Below are 27,174 nucleotides of genomic sequence, written 5' to 3'. Positions count from 1 at the left end.
GCAAAAACTGGCACAGCACAAAAAGAACTGTCATGGCTCACTTCAGATTTATTTTTGATGAACTGTCCTACAGGAGAGCTTTGGAACAAAATAGCACAATTTTAATTCCACTCAGAAAACTTATCTGGTGCACATATACAGTAATAGAAACACAAGCACAGACAGTAAAAAGTCTATTGGGTTTTTCCCCCCCATATAAAAGTTCTGGTTTTACTTTTTTTTTTGGTCTTTGAACCCTGTTTTGCAGATGATTTCACCCCTAGGCAGACAGGTGCTCCAAGTATGATCATCTTCATTGCAAAAAAAAATACATGGCACTTACACTGCACAGTGTAACTCCAAACTCAGTTACTTGGGTACAGAAAATAATACGGTTTTACACTACAGCTCTAAGCTAAACCTGAAGTAGCTCATAACACTACAGAAGCATCCCTGAAACATAAATGTACCAAAGGAATAAAACATCACATCTAATTAGTCAGTTTATTTTTGCAAAGCCTTTAATGTGAATAGTACAACTATACGCCACTATTCACTCAGTTCATTTTTATCTAGAATGAAGTCTACAGGATAGATTTTGAGGAAGAGTAAAAAAAAGATGCAATGAATAATAAAAATTTAAATACTCAACTCTACCAAGTTTGGTTAGTTTTTTCCCCTCCCAAAAGTTTGTGATTTTAATATAAAGGCAAGCCATCGAAAAGGTAATAACTTAAATAATGTTCCAAGTTTTTCACAGAGATAAGAGACTCTTTCCAAAGGGAAATACACTGGTTTTAGAATGGTTATTCTTAAAGGTAATGTGATTGCTTCACTGCCCTTTAATTATAATTCACAGAAAGAAGAGTGTTTCTTGACTCCTTTTCTTATAAGAGTAATTTCAACATATACTTCACAGTGAAAGACTACTGAAAAGTCTTTGTCATACACTATCTACACATCTCATGCTGGGGTAAGATGTAGCTGTTATATGTGAAAAATTACAATTACATTAATCAAAACATCTAAATGCAAGAACACATAGACAACCTGTATGATTTTCAACCTGGGCATCTCTGACATACCCTCTGTCTTGGAACTCTACTACCTTACTATCATATCCCAAAGCAGTACAGAGAAAGACTTTCCTTTTTTTGTTTCATTTACCCTGAGCAGCATAATCCATGCCTTCAAGATGGAAACAGGAGTAAAAGCATGCTGTTCTTTTTTGCAAAAACCTTGGTTTCTCATCCTCTTCTATAATCTAGGGCCAATGCGAGAACAGGCAGATTTGGTTCTATTCTCCCCTCTGCAAACTTTGTTTTCCTTCCACCACCTCTTCACTAACGCACGCAGAAGGGTACCAGGACCTCAGGCTCAGTAAACGGGTTTGGCGCAGGAAGTGTCAGTCAAATTCTTCCATTTGCTTTGACACGGGTGATGGTGGGGCGCTTAGACGAGGCGAACATCCCTCTCATTTCCTTTTCATTTTGCGATAAGCAGGAAGGGAACTCGCAGGCCCCGCGCTGGCCGCCTGTCCCGCTCCGTGGCCCTCCCAGCAGGCACAGCCCGGCGGGCTGCCCCGGCCGGCCGCGCCCGGCCTGACCCCCCCGCCTCGCCCCCACGCACCGGCCGGAAAGAGCGAGCGGCTTCTCTCCCGCGGCCGGACTAGGTGGGGCTCGCCTCGGACTTCCCGCTGACAACGCCGGCGGCCGCCGGGCACCGTCCCCTTCCCCGCCCGCGCCGGGCGTCACCCGCCCCTCCCCGCGGCCGTGCGGGCCCCACGTCGCGGCCCCGACCCGCGGGGTTACAACTTTCCGCTTCCGCTCCAACTTCTGCTCCGGGGACCGGCGGCCGGGGGGCGGCGGCGAACGGCAGGGCCGGGCCCTGGGCCCGACCGCGACGGCTGCCCCCCGGCGCCCCGCTCCCCCCACCCCCTCGGGGTCCCACCACGCCTGAGGCCGGACGAGGCGGCGGCTCCCGGTTCCACTTCCGCCATGTTCCGGGCTGGTGCCCCTTTCCTCAGAGCGCGCCGCTCCCCGTCGCCGCCGCCGCCACCCCCCTCTCGCCACCGCCCCCACCCCACCCCGCCCCGCCACCTGTACCAGAGACGCCGCGCCGCTCCCCGCCACAGCGGCGCGGCCCGGCCCGCGCTGCCCTCCGCAACCCACCGGACAGCGCCTCCGCTCCCCGCCGACCGCGCGCCGCCGCCTCGCCGGCCGATCCCGCTGCGCCGCGCCCGCTGCGCTCCGCTCGGCTCCGCTGCGCTCCGCTCGCCGCCTGTGCCGGGGCGCGGCTCGGGGCCGTCGCCGTGACGCCGCACGCCCAGCCTCGCTCTGGCGCGGCGGGGGCGGAGGGAGGGGCGGGCGCGGGGAGGGCTGACCCCGCGCACCGCCCTCCGCGCACGCGCGCGGCCGCCCCGCCCCGCCCCACCGCGGGCAGGGGGCGGTGGGGCCGGGGCTGAGGGGCCGGGATGGCCGGGGTCTCCTGGGGGGAGCGGCGCCCCTCGCCCGAGTCCTGTGCGCTCCAGCTGGGAGCCGTGGCTTAGTCACAGCTCAAAGGTGCGCCGAAAGCACATCATGGTTGCTTAAAGTTAATTAAGAACGTAAAGAGATGGAAAAGTAAATGCCAGCGCACTATTTCCTGCGTTTCTAAAAAGGTGTTGAGATCCACTAGTGAAAGGTGTTTCAGAGATGCCGCATACTGCTGGTTTTATGTGGACCATTATGCCTCTGGATGTGAAAAGTCTTATCATTATTCTTGCCGGTACAAAGGAGGATTCCCAGTGCCTGCAAATAATTACCGTATTAGCTTTTCTGTTAATTTAGTCCTAAGATATGCAAATCACGTTTCACCCCCGTCCCCCCGATGTCACCTATATTTTCCAGTTACAAAGGGTTTAGCTGATAAAGATTAAATGAGCATTTCTGTTTCTAGGAAACACTGAGTAAGCAAAGAGTTAACGTGGTGCTTTCACACAAAACTTGCGCTCTGAGGAAGTCCACGGCACTTCCACACTTGCACAAGGGCGTATTAAACTGACAGGAAGTTGCACTGAGGCTTCTGGCAAGGAGAGTGGGTGTGGAGGAAGCAGCGGCTTTCTGTTTGTAGGACAGAGATAGAAAAGGGAGACCTTATGAGTTCAAGCGAATCTGTGGGAGATGCTAAAGCTCAGAGCAGGGTCAAAGGATGAGCAGGGAAATGAACTGCCCTCGGTAGGGAAGACTTCATCGAGATACAGGGCATCCAGAAAGCAACACACTTCAAAAAATATTTTTCTTTTACATTGTTGCTGCCAAATCCTGAATGTCATAAAATCTTTTCCAAAGTCCAGACAAATCTCTTGGTGTTTTACAGCTTAAACTCGTGTGCAGTCCTTTGATAATGAATCCCCGTAAATGATGGATAATGCAAGAGAGCTCTGGTTGTGGGAAATCAAGTCCATAGAAACCAGTCCTTTCTCAGCAAAACAAACATCCTATGCAGGACAAAAATCATTAATGAGATGAATAGGTGAAATACAGCCTTTCAAGTGAAAATAAGAAGAGCATTTCATGCAATTATTGCTACTGTGTAGCATATTAGCTCACCAGACAGAAAAATACTTGTGTTCTTATTTTTTCTGTCACTAGATACTGTTATCAGCGCCAGAAATATTCAGAGGAAAAGAACAAAGATAAATATCCTCAGCCCTCACAACTTTCTTCAGTGAACTAGGTTAATCACAAATAACTTGCAGTGTTCCAGGAACAGATATGTGTCATTAATGTAATAGAACAATATGTATAGAACAATATGTTCTATAAAAATATATGTTTTATATCTGGGGCAAATCCTCCTCTTCGCAATACAATAAGAAAAGAGGAAGGTGGCCTTTGGAGGTCTTGAGTAAATATCTGTGAGCAGATCCTGGTGTTCTGAGTTTCACATAGGGGTAACTGGAACTTAGTATTTTACAAGAAGTGTATATACACACATATACACATATGGTTTGCTTAATATAGACATGTTTGGAGATTGATCACTGTAGCCAGAAGAAATAGGCAATTAGGATTCATTCTAAGCAAGAGACCAAGTGTTCCCTCTCCCCAGCTCTCTCAGCCACATAGTTTGAATGTAAATTGGACCCTTAATTTTGGATTTTCCTATGAATCATCTAGCTAATCCTCAGCTCAATTCTTAAACCAGCTTTACTCATATCAGTGTGACTGGCGAAGAGCAATTGGTGTGCTAACAAGGCATACTCACCCAGTACTTCCCAGGGCTTGTTCTGCTCAGCTTGCTCAGAGTTTCTACCTCAGGCAGCTGAACAAGTGCTGAGGTTTCCCTGTGATAGAGCAACTCCCCAGAGATCCAGGAGTTTGGGTGAAATGAGGAGGATGTGGCTGCAGTGATATTGTGTTTAATAGGAACAGCACAGACACATCAGCTTGCTTCAGTGGGCCTGCCCGTGCCCAGCACTGATCTGGAATTTTAAAAGAAGAAGGTCAAATACTCAGCTGCCTGTTTACTGAACAAAAAGCAGTAGAGACCTGCTTATGCTCATGAATCTTAACATCAAATGGACCTTTCTAAAGCACTGTAACACTTGTCCTTTGTGCTGTAACCTCTATCTCCCAATTTGCCAGTTGCCTGCATGTACTTCAAAACCCTTTTATTTCAATGACCAGTGCTTAGCTGGAGGTAGTTCAGCCTGCTCATCACTAACACAGTGAACCATCTGATAATGTCATGGCTCTTGAGAGGAACAAGAGAATGTAGAAGATCCCCTCATGAAGATCTTCCTCATGCAAGATGAGGAGGAAAATACTGACAAATCTTGTTAAAAAGTTCAGTGGAACTAGTGGGGGAGTAAGGTGGGGGTCGATGGATTATTTGGGGAAAACAAAGTAATATATTTTAAATGATTCTTTAATAAAAGCTTGGCAGGGCAGCCTTTGGTCACCTCCATGCAGTTTTTCTAACTTTGCCTGCATTGTTTTCACTGGGACTGCATGGGTGTTGGAGTGAAGAATGTGGCACTGTGTGTATTGCAGTTTCATTACTGCTGAAACACAGCCATCTCTGGGACAGAATGCAGAGCTGGCTTGTGCCAGCAAACTCTAAAGTTAAAAGGGTATGTGGTGCCAGGGAATACAGTGCTGGCTGCATGCCAGCTAGCTGTGAGCTTTTCTAGAAATTTGTCATGAAGGAAAAAGAAACACCATTTGGTAAATCCTAATAGGATGCTTTGCTTTCAGAGGGAAAGTAAATTTCTCATCTTTTAAGGGGAATGGACTAAAAGGGATCAATTCTTAGCTCTACACCTCAACTATTCCAGCAAAGAATGGTTACTAGATTTGAATGTGCTTTGGATCATGGGAGCAATAAAGAGAAAGCTTCTTCAACAGTAAAGGAAAATAACATATTTTTGTGACATAGATATGTGAGATTTTTTTTTATTCTGTATCCTTCAACATGATTTTCATTTTTTATTTCTCCTTACTCAGAAGATTTAGTCACACAGAGTGGGAATACCTGTCTGTCTGGATAGAACCTTGAGATGTTTCAGGGATGTGTCTTCCCCTCCAGACTCAATGCAATTTCTCTGTGTCTTTGTATCTGTTGATACAGCTTCAGCCTGAGGTTTTTCACCTGGTAATTATGGGTTCTACTTGTTCATCATCTTCCCTTCAGACATAGCTTCCATTATGCAGTTCTGCTTCTTAATGTCTCTTCATTGCATCTTCTTGATGTATTGCTGTTTGCTAATTCAAAGGTGTTTAAACATTGGTTTAATCACAGGCTTGACTGAAACTTAATATGGAGACTTTTTTCTCAACTTTCTTTTCACTTTCCATGTGTTTACCCCATTGCTGAGGAAAATTCTGTCACTTTGCTCCTCTTTCTCCTCCAAACCATCTTGAGTAAATGCTTTTTCTTATCTCTAAGTGATGCTCCATGACTCTTCAATTTATCTGCCAAAATCTCTTACTGAACTGGCCCTTTTCCTTATCCTTGGCCAAAATCCTATTATTTGTTCATACAATATAGTCCTCCCTTTACCTTGTGATTTGTCTCCTTCCCTACCCAGTGATAACTGCTTTGAGGTGCAAAATTTGCCATTGTTTTTTTAATCTGGGGAAGAACAGGCAATGGGCACTACTGCAATTTAAACTGTAAATGTCAGCACTTATTTACAGGGATCTAATTTTTTAATCTGTTTTCTTCTGTCTTTGGGAGACTACTTTTATATCACTGCAGTTACTTCAGATAAAGCAAGGAATAGCTGTTTCACAACATAGCTGTTGTGAAACTGTACTCCGAATTGCAGAGGAATTCAAGAAAATGTCCTGATCTCTGGAATTTAAACTTTTAAAAATTAGGATTCATTTGGTAAAAGGAAAAGCCTACTTTATTTTATCCTCTGTGGAAAACCCTTTTTAAAATTGCTTTGGACAACCAGCTCATCAGATACGGAACAAGATTGTCAAAGCAACATAAGTGCTTTAAAAGTGTAAATTAAGAATAATGTATCTACTTGAAACTAGAGAATGAATGTAATTACCTGGAGGAGAATCTGTCCAGGATATGGGTGACTGTTTTTCTCAAGAAAAGCTGAAAGTCACACACAAATTTTCACAGTTTCAAAGCTTCAGAAGTTTCACTTCCCTGCTTTTCCAGGAGAACACTTCTAGCAGTGCATGATGCAGAAAGGAGGTTGCTACTTTCTGAATCACCAGCTGCTGTGATACCTGGATAGTTCTTCAAAGCCTTCCATAAAAGGGCTGGGTGCAATGGCATTGTGATGACTGATCACAATGTGTCAGTATAAAGTTGTAAACCAACAGTTTCCTCATTTATAATTCAGCACTATTCCCAACAATGTCATTCTTCACACCATTACCAGGTATTTTAGAATAATGCATTGAGCAAAATAGAACAACCTGATCAAAGATAGCACTGGGTCCATGGTGGTAGTGCTATCAAGTATGGGGAAAATGGGAACTTTTCATTCTGCTTTATGGGAACATAAAAGTACAGAATTTTTACTTGGTAAAAACACGTTTATAACTGAATGTCAGTAAGAACATTTTAACTATTGTATCCTTCTTTTGTTCTTTGATTTTTTTTCATTGGTACTTGTTTCTAGCATACTCATTTATATCCAGATTCTGACTGCTGGAGACAGAAGAAAGGTTCCTGTTGATTTTAATGAGCTTTAAACCAGGACCTAAATTCAGCCCTTGAGGGATGTGCAACATTTAAAATATATATTCACTTCTGGTTCATGTCAATATTAAGACGGGAACAAATACATTTAACAGTGACAGGCCTAAAAATACTCAGTGTTTTTGTCCTGCTTTCCCTAGCAGCCGAATTATATTCCAATGAATACAGGAATTTACACTGACATAGATATGGAAGTGACTTTTCATTGCTTTGTTTTTTCTTTCCGTCCGCTTCAGAATCAAGCCTTAATTAACACAATGGGCCAAAAGCATTAATGGGAAAATAATTATTTGCATTAATAGTTCATTACTTTTGGTACTCAGTTTGGTTAGAAAAATGAAATGTACAGCACAGAAAGGAGAATTTATTTCATAACTTTGCTAGATCATTTTCTTCTTAGCTTTCTTTGTACATGTGGCCTTGTTCTTCCATATCTTTCCTCCGGCCATGAAAACTGTTACTGAAACATGTTACAATCATGACAGAGGTCTTAATGAGTGTAGTTAAAGTCTACACCAAGGAATAAACATATTCCTTGCCTCTTAAAACTAGCCAAAAGCAGATTATTTTTTTCCGGTTATTACTTTTTGTTTTTTCCAGAATGAATGCATTTCAGGTTCTTTAGCTGGTTTACTTCTTCTTTTAAAATTTCTGGTTTACTTATTTCTTGAAAAGTTCATAAATTGCAAATCTCTGAAATAGTAATTTCATTAAAGTGTTTACTACTAATCCAATGGTATATATTATAATTAGAAGAAAATATTTTAGTGAAATTTTGTATCCTCTAAATAACCAGTGTAAAACCAGGAAAATATTGATTTTGAATAAGTGCATATATTCAAACCATGTCCAGATAAGACGATACATCTGGCACAGGCTGCTATATCTGTTCACAGTCTGATCTGGAAAAGTTCAGATATTTTTTTGGGTGGTATGGGTGCAGTGATAATTGATGGCACCAGATCTGTGCAGTGATGCCCCACTCTGCCTCCTCTTGCTCACTCTCATCACACTCTGCAGCTTGTTTGCTTCCCTTTAGCCCGACTTTCAGGGTGGTTTATCAGCTAATAGGCCTATCACCTATTTGCCCCTTTCTGCTGTCACCTTTAGGAGGACTCAGGGGTCAAATTCCTTCTTGTTCCTTAACTGTCCTGGAAGTCTGAATAGAAGATCTGTACTATAGATTTATTTTACGAATACTTTCATTTTACTTCTGCTGTACTATACAGTTCTGTTGAGCTTCAAATTGAAGATTTCACAATATCCTAGTCACATGAGTTATCTTTGTTGTTATATTCACTTTTTATCAATAAAAACATGTATTTGAAATTAAAATGCCGTCCTCTCCCTTTCCTAGAAATCCAGAAGTCCCCAGACTTTTAAGTGCCTCTGCACTACACAGAATCTTCGGTTACAACCTCAAGCAGCATAAAATTTGAACTCCAGACAGGATTTTAACATTCAGAGAAGGCTGGTGTAGAGGAGGCCTGTGAATCACTACCAAAGACAGGGACAGAATGGGAGCTGTTGCCCTGGTGTTGCATTTCCTTCTGTGCAAAGGATACTCCTGTTGCCCTGGTGCTGTGTTTCACATGCTAAGGTGATACTCCACGGGCTATGCTAGTTGTGCAGCCCGTTTGTGTGCCTTGTGTGGCATTTCCAAATTCAATTCAAATTAAAGAAGACACAGGGCCATGATTGTAATGATGTGGCATTAAATAAAAATTCTAATTTGTTTTAATGTTGTTGACACCTGAATTGTTAGTTTTCCTCCCTGCTTTTTCTAATTTTCGTTGTTTTGTACATTTTTCCTTTTCTATTCTTCCCTTTAAAAATCATCAAATTATATGAGTTTCAGACCCCAATGAGGCCACAATGAATTCAAATAATGGGTTTCATGCTGCCTTTCTCTAATTCCTGTAATTGTGTCTATCCTTTATTTCACATAATCCCATTATTTTATAAAATGGCAAGTTTTCCTTTTCCCCTTCTTCTCTTTATCTTTTATCTTGTCGCCCTTTTTGCTTTAAGATGGTATTTTAAAGACTTCAAGTTAGTTCTAGGGTGGAGTTGTGTGATATAATCAACTTCAAAATGATATTTAAATTTCCTTTCATCCACTACAATACTGAAATTTATGCTCAGAGATCAGCATTTACTCTTACTGCATGTTTTAATGCTCTTTCAGTGTTATAAAGAGTGGACTGTAGCTTATTTTGCCTGAAATCACTGTTAGATTAGTACCTTGTTATTAACAATTCTGGTACAAAACAGTAGATTCAGGGAAAGAGCAGTGCCTTGTAGATAACCAGTTCTTGCGAATAGCTTTTTATCAATTAAGTGATTTTTTTTCTGTCTCTGGCATTCAGTAATGCAGGAAAAGTCCTCAGGGGGTAATCCTTCCTTTTAAAGAAGAAATTCTGAGGTGCTTCAGGCTTTCCCAAGTTAGCCCATTTCCTACTCTCCCCATATCTGCCCTGTTCTAGGCATAACACTGTATTTTAGTTCTCAGGAATATTCTGTGCATGGCTGAGGCTATTCATGATGGCACATGGACCCCAGAAAGTGAACACAACTGCCCACAGTATTTAATGTACAGAGAACACTGAGTGTCAACAACTCACAGGGCCAGTAATTCTCAGAATTTTGCCTACACAGGATTTTTGCTCATCCAGCTCAAGTGTGATTAGATGGCTTTCTCAGATGCCAGTGTAGGGAGGGCAGTCAGTCAGATGCCACATACAGGATACCCGTGATGAAAAGCTGAGCCTGTCCAAGTTACACTCTGGGGATATATTTTTTAATGCTCTATAATAAGCTACCTGTGCACAACAGAGTCATGAACCATTCTGTCATATGGATTCCTGTCAGCTTGTTACAGCTTGTTCCAGGTTTGCTAGTATATGTCCAAGGCAGCTTGGTTCATAATTAGGAATCCTAAACACAGCTAATAAATCTCAGCCTCATTTTCTTTCGGAGTGTATCAGTGGCAAAAAGCTTGCCAGCTGAACCTATATAGAAACTACAATTTCCCTAAAAGACAATTAAAAACATATTATATACTCAGTGTCCTGTAGTTTGGTGCCAGTATCACATAAAACAGGTTCCATGTAGTTGCATGGAATTTGCAAGATGGACAGATGAACCTCAGTTCTGCCCTCCCATATAAGCAATAGCATAATATGTAAGTGAATTACAAAAATTTTAAATACATCTCCAAAGGGAAATTGATTTGGTTATTTGCTTACCCACACACTTCATGAACATATACATGTAGGCAAAAAAACAAATGCACAATTTTGAGACAGCATTTTCCTAACGATTTTTCTGCAGTTTAATGGGTTTTCAGTGACAACATAATAATATTTGGGATAATGCACTGTACCTACATACATGTAAACATTTAGTTAGAATTACTCTGGGAATCCTATTTTTGAATTTCCACCCTTCTTTGCAATGCAATGTTTGACCTTCATGATGTATTAACATAGAGGGGTTTTTTAAATTTAATATACCGATGAAATTGGGGCAGAGAACACAGATGACTGCCTCTGAGCCCTCAGGCTCCTGATTATCTCAGGATAACTGTGCCTTCCTGGAGTTGCTCAACTGCTGCATTAACAGTCTTTGCTGTGAAGAAAGCAGTGTTAGATAAACATCATTCAGAAGGATATCTCTAATTGTTTGAGCCTATGGAAATAATGTGCCCCAAGCATCAGCAGTAGATAGGTGTGGTTTTGAAATCATCAAGAAACATCTTTGGCTACTATCAGCTCAGTGCTGTGTCATCCTCTTGTTTTAATTGACAGTGAGTGAGTGTATCACTTGCTCATTTTAATGTATTTACAAATCTTGATTAAGTCACAGTAGTTAAATGTCAATATATTCACAGCAGCTTTATAGGCTAGGGAGTTACCTGCCCTTTTTTGTGTTTGAATACCTCATGCAGAGACAGTAAAAGACAGTTATTTATGCCTGAGTATTGGCTAGTGCCAGCAACAGCTGCCAGCAGCTGAGGGTGGCACCGGGATGTTACAACACTCAGCAGAGGCATCCCGGTAGGTATCAGCCCTCCCCAGCTGAGCAGCTCTTCAAAGCCACCATCCCTGTGCCTGCAGTCATCACAGCCAACAAATCCAGGGAGTCAGGAACTTGTGAGCCATTCATGGATTCGAAAACTGGTCGATAACTCCACTGGAGCTGGGACCTTGTGCTTGCCCTCTCTGCATGTTGTTGACTAGGAGTGTTTTGAAGAGGACCTTCTTTGCCTCTCATATCTTCAGTGTGTTGGTTCCTTTTTACACATCCACCATCTTGTCCTCCTGCATATGTCACCCCAAGCTTCTCATAAATGTCCTGATACTCTCCTTCCTCAAGTGCAGAGGCTGTGCACGCTGTGTCACTACAGCTGCAGTTCACAGCTCATGTAAGTCCAGCACAGAAAGTAGATATGCATATACCTTGTAGGAAGCTTGGTGAAATGGAAGTGTTGGGGTACTTGGAAACTCCAACTGGAAGGTCTGTCCCACATAAATGAGGTCACTATTCCAGTAAATTGCATCTATTTCTGCTGTGTGAAACTAGGGAAATTTGGTTTCTTGGGACCTTTCTGTCCTTCCAGATTAATTGCATCTAAATTAAATAGAAGGTGGTGATATTATACTAGCAATATCTGATGGTCCTGTTTCATTTACTAATATACAAGTTCTGTTATATTTCCCCATGAATGACAAGTGGTCTGGTGACAGTTCCTGAATATGTTGGAATCTATCTGAATACAGTAAAAAATCAAAGTCATTCTAGAGGGGAAAAAAAAAGAAAACATACCTTGATTACTATTTTCTTTTTTGGGGTAGTTTTATCCTAACTTGTCATCAAAAATACTTTAACAACTTTGATATTGATAGAATATCTCTACCACAAGTCCTTTTTCTTATTCCTCAAATTTTTATTAATATGTGCCTCAAACTGTGATACTCTGTGTCAAAGTACCCATCACAGACTTGCGTATATATGTATCAAATAATATATATACACTAATATTTACCCTTTATTTATACAACTGTTTATATAAATTAATATATTATTACACAATACATTATTGTAATGACATCATACACATACTAACACATATCTTTGCTAATTATTATATGCAATTATTATATGGGGCTATGTAATAATAATTACAATTGTGTATAAATTGTATGTGATGAGGAAGGTCATAAAAGGATTGTATCAATATCCTAGCCATTGCTAGTGGTACTTATTTACCAGGAGAAAATTAACTAAAATAGCTGAAGTGGATTATGTGTGCCTGAAAAAGTAGTTGTCCTGGAATTTGCATACCTTGCTTTAATCCAGAGAAATGTTATGAGGTACAGAAACCTCCTTGTTATTGCTAATAGCTTTCCCACAAACTGTGAGATGTATGTAGTGAACATTTATCTACAGACAGAAGTTACTTTTTACAAAGACAACGCAGAACCACAGAAAGGCGTTAACACTTCAGCTCTTACACTGTGGTTTGTGAACACTGATGGCTTCTGAAGCCTCTCCTCTTTCCAGGGCAGGCACTCACAAATCTGCTGTAAGAAGAGATAAATACTAGACTTCAATCCTAGCCTGCTTCTGCTCCTCATTCAGTAGCATTTGGCTTTACAGACATTTTTTCCTGAGGCTTTTATCGCTGAAAGGAAGTGGGGACTTGATTTCCCTGTTCCCACTGCCAGCTCCCTCCCCGGTTGCATGCAACAGATCTGCTGCTACAGTAGGCTGTAGTCATGTTTCAGCAGCAAACATGAAACAGGCCATAGCTACAGCAAACAGAGAAATAATAATACTAATAATACTAATACTACTACTACTACTACTACTACTACTAATAACAACAACAACAACAACAACAACCATAACCATAACCATAACCACCTCATCTGTTCTCAAGCTGACATTGATCCATGAAGTGCCGCTGGTATTTTGGTTGCAAGATGATGATACATGAACTTGTTAAAATGATACAAAGTAATCCCCTATAATTATACTGATTAAAATGAGAAGGATACAGACCATGCACTCTTGCATCATAAATATTGTCTGTGAAGTTTTAAGGTTTGAAAATCACTTGTTCTATCTTAAAAAAAGTTTCTATCAGTGCAAAGTTTAGCAGTTTAATGATACCTTCATTCTATGCAACACATAGTCCTCTATTTAAACAAGTCAAGGGTCTGATCACATATTTACGACCAAGCTATAACTTTCAGAGATCAGAGTGCACAAAGAATTTATAATCACATTTTGGGAGACTCAGTTGTACAGCTCACAGCTGCCTTGAGTATCCCTTAACAACATATATTCCTAAGGCTTCCTCCCAGCTCAGATGGAGAGAAAAAGATATTAATTAAGGGTGCTATGCCAGTTCATACCAGACTGAGATCCAACCTAATAGTTATAGCCCACAATAGAAATAAGAGTCTTGATGGAGGTCTCTAAGATACAGATGCTAATTATCCTGAACATAATTACTGGGTGCAATGGTAGAAGATGATGAGTACTCTTTACTCACAGGAACCTGTGGGCCAAGTGTAAAATGACGCTGGCTCCATCCTACTGGCTGGTAAAGTATGAGAATCACAGATACTCAGCAATGCTAAGGAAAAAGCCCCATATGAAAAATGCATGGACATTAACCAGCAACTCTTTGGAGCACAGCAGGAATGTTCATATTTATATTGATAGTAAAAATGAGTGCAAGAAACTGGCTGTTGGATTTTAAGTACTGAGAACTTTATCCCTTTCCTGCCATGTTAGAGTACTACAGTAGTTTTTCTGTGTTTATTCAGTCTATGTGTTCTATATTGTGCTCAGAAGGTTTTGTCTTGCAATCAGAGGTGTTGATCTGCTGAGAAGATGCCTCTGGACCAGAAGATATCTTGGCACTATGGCCCATAATGGTCATCCTGACAATCATTTGCCTAAGTGTGACAGAAGCTTTCCTGAATGTCCTCAGTACATTTATAGCATTAGTGCCATGTGTTCATCCCTCACTTGTAGAAAAGTCATGCTCACTGTGAGATCAGGCTGTTGGGAGCCTTGCACCTGCTGTCCTGATAGAGATCAGAGCAGGAGCTCTCCAGGGAGGGTCAGGGAAATGTGTGAGGTGTGTGTCCAGAGGCATTGCTGTGCAGTCCATCTGGCTGCCTTGCTTCGTGCCCACGGAAATAAAAAGCACAGCAGATTTCCCAGGGTGGGACCCCAAAGCCAGGCACCAGGGTGTGCGGCAGCTCACAAGGCTAGCTTGGGCAGATCAGATCTAAAGGCTGCAGTGTCACTCCCTTCTGCCTCGCCCTGTGGTTGTGCTGCTCTGCAGCTGGGGTAGAGTCAGTAGTGTAAAAACTGCTTTAAAGCTGGCTGGTAGTGATCAGCAGGAGGGGAGCCATGGACTTCAGTCTCTGTCAGGTTTGCCACTGACTAGAGTTTGGCCATATCTACAGGTTAACAGTCCTTCATAATGAATGTTCATGTAAATTGGAACCTTAATTTATTAACTGAGCTGTTGAAAACTTATCTCCTTCTCTACCATGCACATTTAAAGGGTTCTGTCAAGAAATAAAAAAATCCCATCTAAAATACTTTCTATCCCCTAGGGATCATAGAGCACCTCCAAAGTCTGTTTTACTGTCATTCTCCCAATCTGTTTTCCACTTCTGTTGAGCAGAGCTTGTACCTAGGAGCAGTTCTTACAGAATGCTACATGACACCCATAGGTTCCCCTGTTGTTTTGGTTGTCTTGAACTTAATGCTCCAAGGACATAAACAGATTTGGCATTTAGAATAAATGCAGAAGAAGGTGATATCATTACAACTGCAGGAAAAATTAAAAATAAATCTGCATTGTAAGAGAAATTGTTAATTATTTAGAGAACCTGTTAATTATTTAGAATTCATCACCTGCGTGGGACAGTAGAGCTTTGTGATTTATTAAAAGGTTAATTTTATTTTGAATTTTGTTTCCAAGTTCAACAATTATATCAACCACCCCCATAGGCCTTTCAGCCCCACACTCTGCATGCAGCTCTGCCCTGCAGGCACAGTTTCAGGGAAAGCCACAATCCTTTGATAAGCTGTATATTATTGAAAGATAAGCCTACACCTTAGCAGTATTCTTCCTAGTTTTGCTGTGTGGGGGAAAATGTCAATGATCTCAACTTTTCAGTATCTCCTCCATTGCAGAGGGAAGTTCGACCTGAGTCCTTGTTTCCTCCCCAGTGAGGGAGCATACCTGCTGCTTCATGCAGTAAAAAGAAACACTCCCTGTGCAAGACCTTCCTTTAATTTTTTACTAGGGTATCACGGGAAGGTCAGATGAAATCTGGCCCTACAGCATTTAATCTGGCTCATTTTTTTGTACAGCTTCTTTCATGTAAACAGTGCAGTAGAACACTTAGCCAGAACAAAGGAGTATTTGAGAGGCCTGCTAAAGATGTTGGGTTCATTAGATTCACATAAGGCCAAATTCTGTTCTTCAGGACACACCTTTAATTAGGAGTTAGATCATGCATCTGGGGAATGGAAATTATCTTTTAATGGAGTCGTATCAAAGAGATTCCATTTGGCAGTTTTCTCATTTCTTTCTGCAATTAGAAATGCTAGCAAAAGCCCTAAAACAACTTCATTTTTCCTTTGATTTATTCCATGTCTCGAGCTTGTTGCTTAAATTTTAAATAATTCTGTATGACCATAGGAGAGCCACGTTTCTGTTGGCAACTTGCAAATGGCTAATTTTCCTCTCCTGCCTTTACTCTTCCACAGAAACCAGTTCTTCAGTTTCAAACTATTTCTTGGAAGAAGAAATGTTGCAGAACAAGAAGGAAGACATTGTTCTGGGAAGGGACCCACATGCTGTCATTCATGGCCCAAGGTCAGTCTCTGAGTCAGCTGAGCCTTCCTTGCAAAGATGATGGAGAGTGGGAAGGCTTTGTTGTGTTACACAAGGCATATGAGAGGTTGGGAAGGTGGAATATATCAGCAGGACAAAAAGAGATGAGGCAGATTTGCAGATAAAATGTCAGTAAACATGCTAACAGCAGCAGGCAATGCACCATCAGACATGCTACAACAGTAATTCTCTTGCTGGGAGATGTAAAAGAATGGAATGCAGAAAGTGTATAGACTCACATGCTCGCCATGAGCAACATCTTCCACTAAAGACATCTTCCACTGGTGCCAAAATACTGAATAGGATGCATCATTAGTTTGACTTGGTGGGACATTTCTGGTGCTTTTAATTAGGACCAGATAATTGAAATAATTATTGTTTTTCAGTGAAATTTTCATAGCACTTTGATTGTAATATCCATAAGGAATCTAATCAAATAACCAAAAGTCACGTTTGTCCTAGTTTCTATTGCCACAGGATGTGTTAGTGTCTTGTAGGTGTTTTTCACTCTTCATTTACAGCACATAATATAACAAATATAGAAGCCTCCGTCTGTATTTCAGGGACAGGGGAGCAGTGCATCTAAATGTCATGGCTTGATGGAGAAGAAGGGAGAGTGAGAGAGCCAGAGGAAGATAATGTACCAGATGTGGACTCTTTTTTGTAAAATCCAAAACTTCTATTCCAATTTTTAAAAAATGGGTTTTTTTATTTTTTATTTTATTTTATTTTATTTTATTTTATTTTAATTTTATTTTATGTTTTATTCCAGGTGGAGGGTGATCTAGTCTGACACACTGAGTTTTTTCAGACTCATATTCTGTTATCAATTTGATTTACCTCACTTAATCCCTTTGGAAACTGTATCTGACCTAATTTTTTTCTGCAGTGACTCTTATGGCAAGAACAAATAATAGGGGTGACCCTGTGCATTACTGCCATATCTCTTTTTCTGTAATGTGGATCACTCCAGTTTCAATTCACATTTTTCTATGAAAAGACAAAGTCAAAGATCAGTTCAAAGCAGCTGATACATTCTTGCAAATTCACATTTGGCAGCACTCTAAGTGGGTAAATATTGCCAACATGTATTGATTGCTTTTCCTGCCTCAGCCAACAGACCCGAAGTTATCTGCCAAACAGATTTTTTTTTTGGTAAATGATACCTCATATTGCCTGATGTTACATGAGCTATATCAATTTACTGTGCACCTCACCTGCTCTGAGAGGGTTGGCTCTGTAGGGGATTCTTCTTTCTTGACAACAGATTTTGTGATTTCCTCTTTAATACAAATTTAGCAGAGAAACAGTCTGCTAGTAGCGAGACTTCAAATTATGGCCATTTGCCACATTTTAGGAAGCTGTCTGTCCTTGAATTTGCTGTGACACTGCAAGGTGGAAGCATTATAAATGACTTTTATCTCTCTTGGGCCACTGTTCCTTTTCCCGTGTGCGTATGTGCGTGTTAGTGTGTGCACTTGGGTGTATGTGTAACTGATAGGGCACCTCAAAGTCTGTTCTGTTAATGGCCTTCTGTGTTGCTCCTGCTGCAGCCAGCAGCCAAGCTGCCCTCACTGCTGGTGGTGGGTGATGGAGAATGCTCAGAATGCAACAAGTGTCTGCTGGCTCAGCTGCCTTTTTATCCACAGCAAAAGCAGGCTGGCAGTGTGGAGGAAAGTGAGCTGAGCTCCAAGGAGCAATAGTCCAGGCTGCTGGTGGTGGTGAGGGAGAGATTCTTTTGGATTCAATGACAGATAAAAAACCCAAATGTTCTCCAAAGAAGTTCCTTCTCTTTGCCAGAAACAGATCTATTTAATTAAAGAACTGAGGAGCTGGATGCTGTTCCATCACCAGATATGGAAGCTGAGATAAGAAAATAATTTTTATACAGTTGAATTGTACTTATAAGGATTATAAAATAATAATGCCTTCTACTATGATGAGGTCTAATAGGTCCAATATCAATGTCCTAGGCATTACAGAAACATGGCAGAGACATACCCTGTTTTAAGAAAGACACAGGCAGTTTCAAGAAGATGTGGAAATCCATTATTGCTGCTTTTGACACAACATTAGTGGTTATTGTGAAGACCTGTATGAATAAGCAGTCAATAATGCAATGTGAGTGCCTCCCTTTAAAAGCAACCACTGCAATGAAGTTTATTTTAGAATCCTTTGCTGGACTGGAAGGTATATAGTGACTTAAAAATGCTTTCACTCCTGGTTCTTTTTCTGCCATGATCATTAATCAACTCAAAGTCTCATTTAGCTTACTGTTACGAGGAGAATTATGCCTCTTGTATTACAACAGCTGCAGCTTGATGGGGAACTTCAGGCCCTTCCTCCTCTCAGCAAACTCTTCCTCAGTGCCTCTGTGCAGTGACTTAATAGTTCCTGGCCAAGACAGTATTACCTCCTTTAGTTGGTGGTGCTGAGAATTGCCCATCTGGGAGATCAACTGGAAAAGGCTTGAACAACACCCCTTCACCTCAACCCACACTGTTTCTGTTCCCCATTCCTAAAATATGGGCCTGAACTAGGAGCAGTTTAATTCTATAATGAGATTCCTATTGATTGAATCAGTCTCTCAAATAGAAGAAATATCATCTTCAAATTTAAAATAGTCCTGGGTTTTATTTTATTTTATTTTATTTATTTATTTTATTTTATTTATTTTATTTTATTTTATTTTATTTTATTTTATTTCCCTAAATGAAGGGAAACGGAGGCAGAAAGGAACAGTAGCATGAGGGACAGAAGTTCAAGGCTTCAGTAGAGTGGTCTTCCCTGCATTTTTATGCAGTGGGATATGGAGGTCTTCATGTGGGGTCCTTGTGATAGGATGGATAGTGCAAGCTGCTGACAGACTGTTTTGAGCAGGCTTACATGCCTGCAGTTGGAGGGCTAATGGTAAGAAATTATTACCTGCTCTTGGACCTCAATTATGCAATCTTTTTCTCTGGTCTTCTGTGAAGCAAGGAAATTGAAAGAGAAATGAATTTTATTAGCTGCTTTGTGAATGTGGTAAATGCTGATGTCTTATTGCAAATGAGGCATTTGCTAAATAGAAATGCTTTTAAAAGAGTATAATCCTTCACTGTCCCTCCAGGACAAACAACTGGAGAGCAGTGATTGCAGAAATCATTTAGGTCATGCAAATCAAACTCCAGCAGCAGTGTTTCATGCAGTGAGAGGGGAAAGCTAGGCCATCTTATTAAGAACGCTTGTAATGATAAACATTATTCAAATAACTTAGGAGAAATTAACAAGTGAGGGTCGAGAAGGGCTAAAAAGGGCAAGATGACCGTGGCAATGTGTTTTTAAGTGGACTAATTCCAAAGAAGTGTGTTTATCACAGTCGCACATAAATGGCTGAACAATAATCACACCAAAAAAATGAGAAAATCATGGCCCTTACAAGGTCTGAGGGTAGTTTAGAAGCTTTTTATGGAGAGAGCTGATTTACATCAAGTGACATAGGGGCCTAAAATTCTCACGTAATGTTTTCATAAAAGATGACAATCAAAGCTTTCTTCTGGGCTTAAATCTAAATGTCACTTGGAGGAATATCAAGTTACCCAATATTGTACGGTGTAAGCAGAATGTAATGAAAGGTACTGCAGGTAATGCTGCTGTAGTAAGCTGCATTGTCCAGGGTTCGTCTCTGTCATTTAGACATCCTGGAGATGAATTTCCTTTACAGTGGTTCTGGCCTGCCAGTGCAGCTGAATGAAGACACTAATTGCTTTATTTAATGGCGCTAAATAATCTGGGATATTTTTTATGTGTGGTAGTACCTGGAGGAAACATATCATCAACCAAACACACTGTTTGGTTACAACAGGCTGTGCACAGACCCTTTGCAACTTGGAGAGCACTGAATCCTCAATGCTATGGCACAGCTGAGCTGGGAAGTACCTCTTTGTAGGCTAATGGGTACAAACCAGATTGAACAGCAAGCTGTCTCTTGGCAAACACTGAGAAGCATGTCTGTTTCTCCTCCTGCCTCCTTTCCAGCCACCCCTTATTTCACTTCTCAGAATTACTTCTATTTCCATCTTCCAGAGGTTTTGGTGCTGTGGGCCCAAGGGTGGTTCTGGTGTGGGCAGCTCCCTGAAGCCAGGAGCACCAGCCTGAGCTCACACACACACACACACACACACACAACTGCCGAAGCTCCCCTTCAGACCTGCCAGCTCCAAATTAGGTTTTGAGGAATGCAAATTTCTGACGAGTTACCAAAGCAGGAAGCTGGCTGGCTCTGAGGCTACATCAGCTGCTTTCCAGCCTTCCTCACTGAAGACATGTGGATGTAAGGGAGAAGAAAGATTTAGGAAGACAATGGTGACTGCTAGCACGAAGGGGAAGGGACAGCCAAGGCCTTGTCTTTGGTCAGGCCATGGAGCAGTAGCAGGGAAATTGAGAGGCTAATTAGATCTCTACCCCACAGGAAGATGAGGACTACACCAGCTAATTACAAGGTGTTACTGTGACAACCCACGAGGCAGCAGCAGCAGGCTGAAAACAAAGTACGGAAATGTAAAGCTGAAACCAGGGGAGGGAAAAAGGAGAAGACAAGAAACATGAAAGAAAGGAGAAAACAAGTACTGTAGAAGCAAGAGCAAATTAAAAGGTCAAAATACATTTTGAAAGGATGAGGGAAAAAAAAGTAGGCAGTGAGGGGGCGCCAAGAGAGATGCATGATCAGAAATTAAGCATCTGATAACCTGGTTAACAAACAAGATGCCAGGATGTGGTATCTTCACAGCAAAGTCTCAGAGATGTTTTGGATTGGGTTTTTTAATCTGACTTTAACCATCTCAAAAGTTAGATGTTCAGCCTGAGGAGGTTTACTAGTCTCTGTCAAATAGTTTGCAGAGAGAAACAAGTACCAGGAGAGGTTCAGTTCTGCAGTCAGTGTGGATGTGGTGGCTCCACAGATGTTTTCTTTGCTGTCAGCTATGGCTTTAATTAAATTGCAGCTCTTTTGTCTTCCTGCCTTCTCCCTCCTCTGCACTGCTGCATGACTGGTGCTGGTGAAGCTGTTGTTGAGGGACACAGTGAATTATGTTGGGAAATCAAGGGGAACTCCTATTGGTCCATGTTGTTGTTCAATCTGGTGGTCACAGAGCAGCTGCACAGAGTTTCACTGAACAGCTGGGACAGTCTTGTGGAGCCACAAATGAGTGCCTAAAAGAAATGGTGAGATCTGGTTAAGGTGTCACTGCCAGTGGAAAAGCTGGCTGCTTGCTGACAGTGGTGACTTGTCCACTGGAAGTGTGTCAACAGGGAGAGAGCTCTACTGGCTAGTCTGGCCTGGCAGCCTCATTTCTCTGTGGCCTTACTCTGCAACTGGCACTTTAGGTCAATTACTCATTGCAAAAATGATGTATCTGGACTGCTATGTGTATGGCAGCGAAGTTAGCCTTGTGACAGAGGGGGCCAGGAGAGAGTGAGGGAGCTGCTCCTGAGGAGTGTTGGTTGCTTGTGGTGAACCACAGTGTAATTCACCTGGGAGGTGTTGCACACCACGTGATTGCTGTGTGGCTCTGATCAAAATCATCACAAGGCATTTCACATTGCAGGGGTTCACTTCTGTGAGTCTTCCACATTCCTCCCTGCTCATTTTCCTACTGGGCAGGGAAATGAGCAGGGGGAATAGTGTACTAGCACTACATTTTGGCAGTGCTAGTACAAGACCGCCAGTGTCAGCTACCTTTCATATTTAAACACTGTTCATATATACAAATTTGAAGTAACTAATTACAGAAAGGAAACTCTGATGCAGCAGCTGTCAGAGAGCAGTGAAAATTAATGGAAACTACTTCAGTAAAACAGCCTTCATTTGAAACAGCTAAAATGCCCAGTTGATTTAAGTACCTGGCCATGCTGGAGTAAGTAATCTACGCTAGGCACAGACTTCAGCAGTCACTGGACCGCTAATGAGAAACAATTCTCTTATAAAATCATTATCAGTCAATAAAATGAGCTCAAACCACAAAATAGGAGCAAAGTTCAGGGATCTAAGAATTCATAGTTTAGCCCCATCAGTGAAAATGTCAGGAAATTAAAAGAAGCTCTATGTAAGTCGCCACACAGTGGAACCCAACACACAGAAACAATCCCTGAGTGCCATGGCAACTCTTATGGGCTCTTCTGAAACTAATTGCAGTTTCCAAGGTGAAAGAATGAGGCCTTAATCTTTGCTCTCAGTTCTCCATGTCCACCTTCCTCCCATCAGCATGGTTCACGCAGCTACTAATTATCTAGCAAAATGCAGGCAGGGAAGACAGAGGTCAATGCTTGGCTTGAGGAAAAAAGTGAAGAGCAATATGGTATCTAAATTATGGTTTAAAGACACACAATAAGAGGAAACTGAGCTAGCATTACGCCTGCAGGTGATCACAGTTCCCTCTGAAGGGCACATACTACCTCTAGACCTGACCTGGGCTTGTGCAGAGCTGTCTCAGGAATTACTAAGAGCAGGATGAATAATGATAATTAGTGATGGCCAGTTGACATCTGACTCTTGCTGAAGTTTACAGTGAAAGTAACTGGTGATTTTTCTCAACAAAGGTTATATTAGAGGAAGAGTTTATTACATTACACCTCTCATTTGGTTAGGATCTGCTCCTCAGGACTTGGTTTGGTTTATTCAGCACCTTATTCCCTTTAATTTTTGGAAGGAAAGAGAGGACATTTAGGCAGCTTCAGCAGCTGCATGCTGGGACTGGTCTGGTCCCAGCTTCCCAGATGGGCCTTGGTCTGCCTGGCTCTGCCTCTTGCAGTTGTGGCTTTCTGGCCACATCAGGTACAATCAGGGAGGCCTTTGTGCTAGACACAGACTATTTGCAGCCACAGAAGGCAGCACTGCACCAGCTGATTATGCTGTCAGCTTCAAGGCTACCTTTGTGACCTTCAGGAGAGGAGCAGGTATCAGGGCAATTCAGACTCTAAACCAGAGTCCCAAAAAAAGGAATCCTTGCAAATTCGGGAGCATGTCAGCAGAAAATACTGAAAATGTTTTCAAAAAGTACAAACCCGTATAAAATAGCAGTAAAAAGAGAGGAAATTTATGAATCATAGCTAGCTAGCTAGATAGATAGATCTGAGATACAGCAATTGAGTTACTTAGGATAATAGTACTTAACTCTGCTGTGCAACTCTTTTATTTGTAGATTTTAAAATTCTTTATAGAAATGAGGGAAATGTACTTTTGTTTTGCATATTAAGGGGATTGAATCACAAAGAAGCTTAATGACTAACTCATGGAGAAACACTGGGTCTTTGTCTGTCTGGGCCTAGACTGGACCTTTTTGTATGCCAAAAATTATCTTAATCTGTAGGGGTTTTTGGAACCTGATGCATATCAGAGACTACTGTGAGAAACTTTTGGATCTCTGGTTCGTTGCAAAAGCTATAGTTTCAGATGTAACATATTTAGGATGCCTCACAAATGGGCTAACCTTGTAATAGATACTTACAAACTGTGTAACTACGCAACTAAAAAAAGAAAAAACCCTCTCAGGTGGTTATCAAATTTGTCTTAGGAAACCCTTGTCCTGCTGTGCAACTTAAACCAAGAGAGTGTCTTGCAATGTAATTACATTTTATCTTAAATTAAATTGTCTCATAATTTATGCAGCTGTATTATCTGAGTTTTACGCAGAACCATCAGTCTGTATCAGAGAGGCAAAATACTAATTTTTATAGGATTTTACCTCTTTTTATTAAATAACTCTGTTATCTAAATAATAAAGCAATCTGGTCTAAGTACACATATTTTATTTCATTGCGTCTGACTTCTCTATTGTTAATGAATGAAAACTAAGGGAGGAAGCATAGCTCTGGGCTTTTTCTGTTCCTCTTTATGTATTCCAGTTTGTAGGTCCCAAGAGTAATTTGGATTTACTGTTTTGAATATCCATGGTAATACACAGATCACATGCAGTGACTGCAGTCCTTGTCAGGAAGGTCCTGCAGAGGAACACACTCACTTCCACTGGCCAAGCTTACCCCCATTTACTCCTTGCTATGCTGAGTCCTGGTGACCTTCAAGAAGTTTACATGTAGCAGATGTTGTGATGCAATGCAGGTGATGAGCTCTCACAGAAAACTCAAGAAATGCAAAGCCAGATTTCGTACAGGTCTTTATAAACAAGCTACAACAAGACACATGAAGTCGAAAGGTATCCTAATTAAACCTATATATCCCCATATTATGAAATAATAACTATTTGTCTGTTGTAACGATGACTTTTAAGGTTGTACAGAAAAGTCATATTCAAAATATAATTAAATGCTCTGAACTGAACTGAAGGCGATAAAAACCATAAATAACATAATTATCTGACCTAGTAGATTATCAATTTTGATGATACCTATATAGCTTTAAAAAGGAAAAAAGATCACAATATAGTTTAAGAACCCCTTCAAGAATATTGTAAAGAAATGCAGCAGTGTTTAGATAGACTCATCTGTTTCTGCAGAGGGTTGAAATACCTCCTCAGGGAACAGCAATTCCCAGGCACAAGTGCCAGTGTGAAATGCTCAGAGCGACTGGAGCCATGATGAAAAATCAGCCCTTTCTTTCTGGATATATCTGAAGTAATCTGTGAACAGTTCAGGAATCTATGTGTTTCCAGAAAGAGATTAATGATTGCCTGTTTTCCAATAATTTGTTTGTAAAGCCAGGCTGTGTGGAACAACTGTTATGTGTTACATCCTGAAAAGTTTGCTATTTGCAAAACATTTTACCATTTTCCACTTCAGAAGCGTCTAAATTTAGTAATGGTGCATAGCTCTGTGTCCCCAGGGGCCTGCAGTTCAAAAGTCCATCTCTGTTTTGAGTGTAAGTTCAGAGCAAACAGCACAGCATGATGTAGTGGCTGAAGAACAACCTGTGTCTGTTTCTCAGTGCAAAATCTTTAACCACTCAACCCGAGGGTGCAGAACCCATGTGGGATACTTGGGGGTGCAACAACTGAAGGCATTTTCTCTTCTTCACAGACACATGGGATGTTCTGGTTCTCTCTGGACAGCTGTGGCCCTGTGCCTGCTTGCAGCTCCCACCTCTCATGCCGAGAAGCAGTCAGCCATGGGAACAACAGCGCTATGGTCTCGTCACCCACTCTTCCCCTGTGAAATCTGCTTGCTGGGCTGCCAATGTATGGAGCCATTCTATCCCCTCTCCTGCTTGTACCCGTGCTGTTCACCGTCCCACTGCTGCCCAAGCCTTCGTGTCCTTGGAAAGAAAGAGAAAGCAGATCTTGCCCTCCTTGAACTGCGAAAGCAGAATCTATTAACCACTGTGGCGAACAGTCCACACTGGAGAGGTGGACTTTTGTAAAGGGGGAGATACTTGGATGTACTGGTGCAAAGTCAAAAGTATGAGTCTTCGACCCTTTCATATATTATTATATTTCTTGACCCAGATATTCAGAGAAACCATTTTGGAATTTAATTTATAAAAGGATTTTGGATTGCTTCCAGCCACTTTCTGTTCCTAGTTAGTCCCATGCAGGGCCATGTCATATTGAATGTCTGCCATCTTACTAATTTCTGTTCCTGCCTCCTTCCTGCTCCTTTTCCCCTTCCAGGTTACTGTGAGGAGTCCATGGTAAAATTCCCCCTGGTCTCCCCTTCTTCCTGTCTACATTTGACCCAACATAATCTCATCTACCTGCACAAAATCAGGTGACAACCCTGTGGGCATCTTGGACTCCCATCTCTTTGCCAGAGCTTTCTGTCCAAATCTCAGCACCTCATTCTGCAGCAATTCCCAGACGATGTCAGGTAAAACTGGGTGTGCCAGCAGAGTGCAGTGGCTATTGCCAGCTAGGCTGTGCAAAGCCAGCTCAGTGCTTTAGTGGTTCTCCTGGTTCAGTCTGTAATAATAGAAATACAGAATCCTAAATGCTTTAGAAAACTTTTTTTTCCTTTTGGTATTCTCAGCAGCGTTAGTAACACCAATAGAACAATTTCCCTAGGAAAAATTTTAAAGTTGTGAACTCTGGATTTAAACAAGGAGCATTTATATTAAGTAGGAAAGAGAAGGCCTTTGTTTGAACACAACAATCAGGCCTAAAGAAAATACAGAAGTATGCTTGGCCAAAATTTTCAGCTTCATTTTCTGTCAGTAAGCTAGTTGTAAAAGAATTTTTCTTGCTGAGCTTAAAGCTTGTGCTGTATTATTTTAGATATGCTCCATTACCTAATGGCACAAAGAATTTGTTTTTCTCAGTATACAATAGAATTCCCACTTCTGTTGCGAATTCCTTTGAACATTATGAGGAATGGCACAGGGAACTGGGTCCTTTGGAAGAAGGGATGGTGAAAAACAGGAAATGCTGATTATGAAAATCCATGGGAGTCTGTCTAGCCATACTGCAGTATAAATTCAGTTCAATACTTATCAAAAAGCAATATATCTGCACAGTCCCACTATGCAGCCAAGTTTAGATAACTTTTTGATAACTTTTCTAATGGATTCAACTCTGCATGATAAAAACCTTGCACCTGAAACCAGATTCAAATACTTTCACTGTTAAAAAACATGCTACTGTTGGGTTTAGTTATGGTTGTTTTATGTTGTTTCTGTAAAGGCAGAGGTACATTTGTCTGATCTTCTGAAGGGGAATCATATCTGTCTCCACCTCAAGGTAAAAGATTTATTTGTCAATTCTTGAAATATTTCCTGAAATATCTTCTTCATATATTAAAGCCAAGAACCTTAAGTAAAAACATGGAGGAGAGAATGTTGATGTGACCCCCCTCACCACAAAATGCTGTAGATGAGTAAAATTAGTGTGGGTTCCAGAGTGACTAGACAACTTAATGAAAGGCGAATCCATTGGTGGTTATTAAATGCAAAATCACCATATCTGGTTCAGGAGTCCTCTGAACAACAAATTGCTGTGTACTTGGTAGATATTCTGAGAACAACATGATGCACTTACTCCATTCCTAATCCTTTTCTAGGCATTTACTGTTGCTCACTGCTAGAGCCTGGGCTGTGCTGATGTTGCTTGAATTGGTGTCCCTATGTT

General features: G+C 41.3%; 1 protein-coding gene across 1 annotated transcript in view; it reads right to left on the bottom strand.

Moving 5' to 3' along the window:
• RAP1B (RAP1B, member of RAS oncogene family) overlaps nt 1–2,224 on the bottom strand; it is a 30,843-nt gene extending 28,619 nt beyond the window's left edge. Inside the window, exon 1 of the mRNA XM_054273177.1 lies at nt 2,151–2,224. The gene's annotated coding sequence lies outside the window, so the exon portion shown is untranslated. The remainder of the gene's footprint in view (nt 1–2,150) is intronic.
• Nucleotides 2,225–27,174: the final 24,950 nt, after the last annotated feature.

This window comes from Melozone crissalis, unplaced genomic scaffold (genome assembly GCF_028551555.1).
Source record: "Melozone crissalis strain CALT ecotype California unplaced genomic scaffold, PUWL_Pcris_2 ptg000004l_1, whole genome shotgun sequence".
In the NCBI taxonomy this organism is placed as follows: Eukaryota; Metazoa; Chordata; class Aves; order Passeriformes; family Passerellidae; genus Melozone; species Melozone crissalis.
Note: the sequence above shows the minus strand (reverse complement) of the source record. Positions and strands in the feature narration are given on the sequence as shown.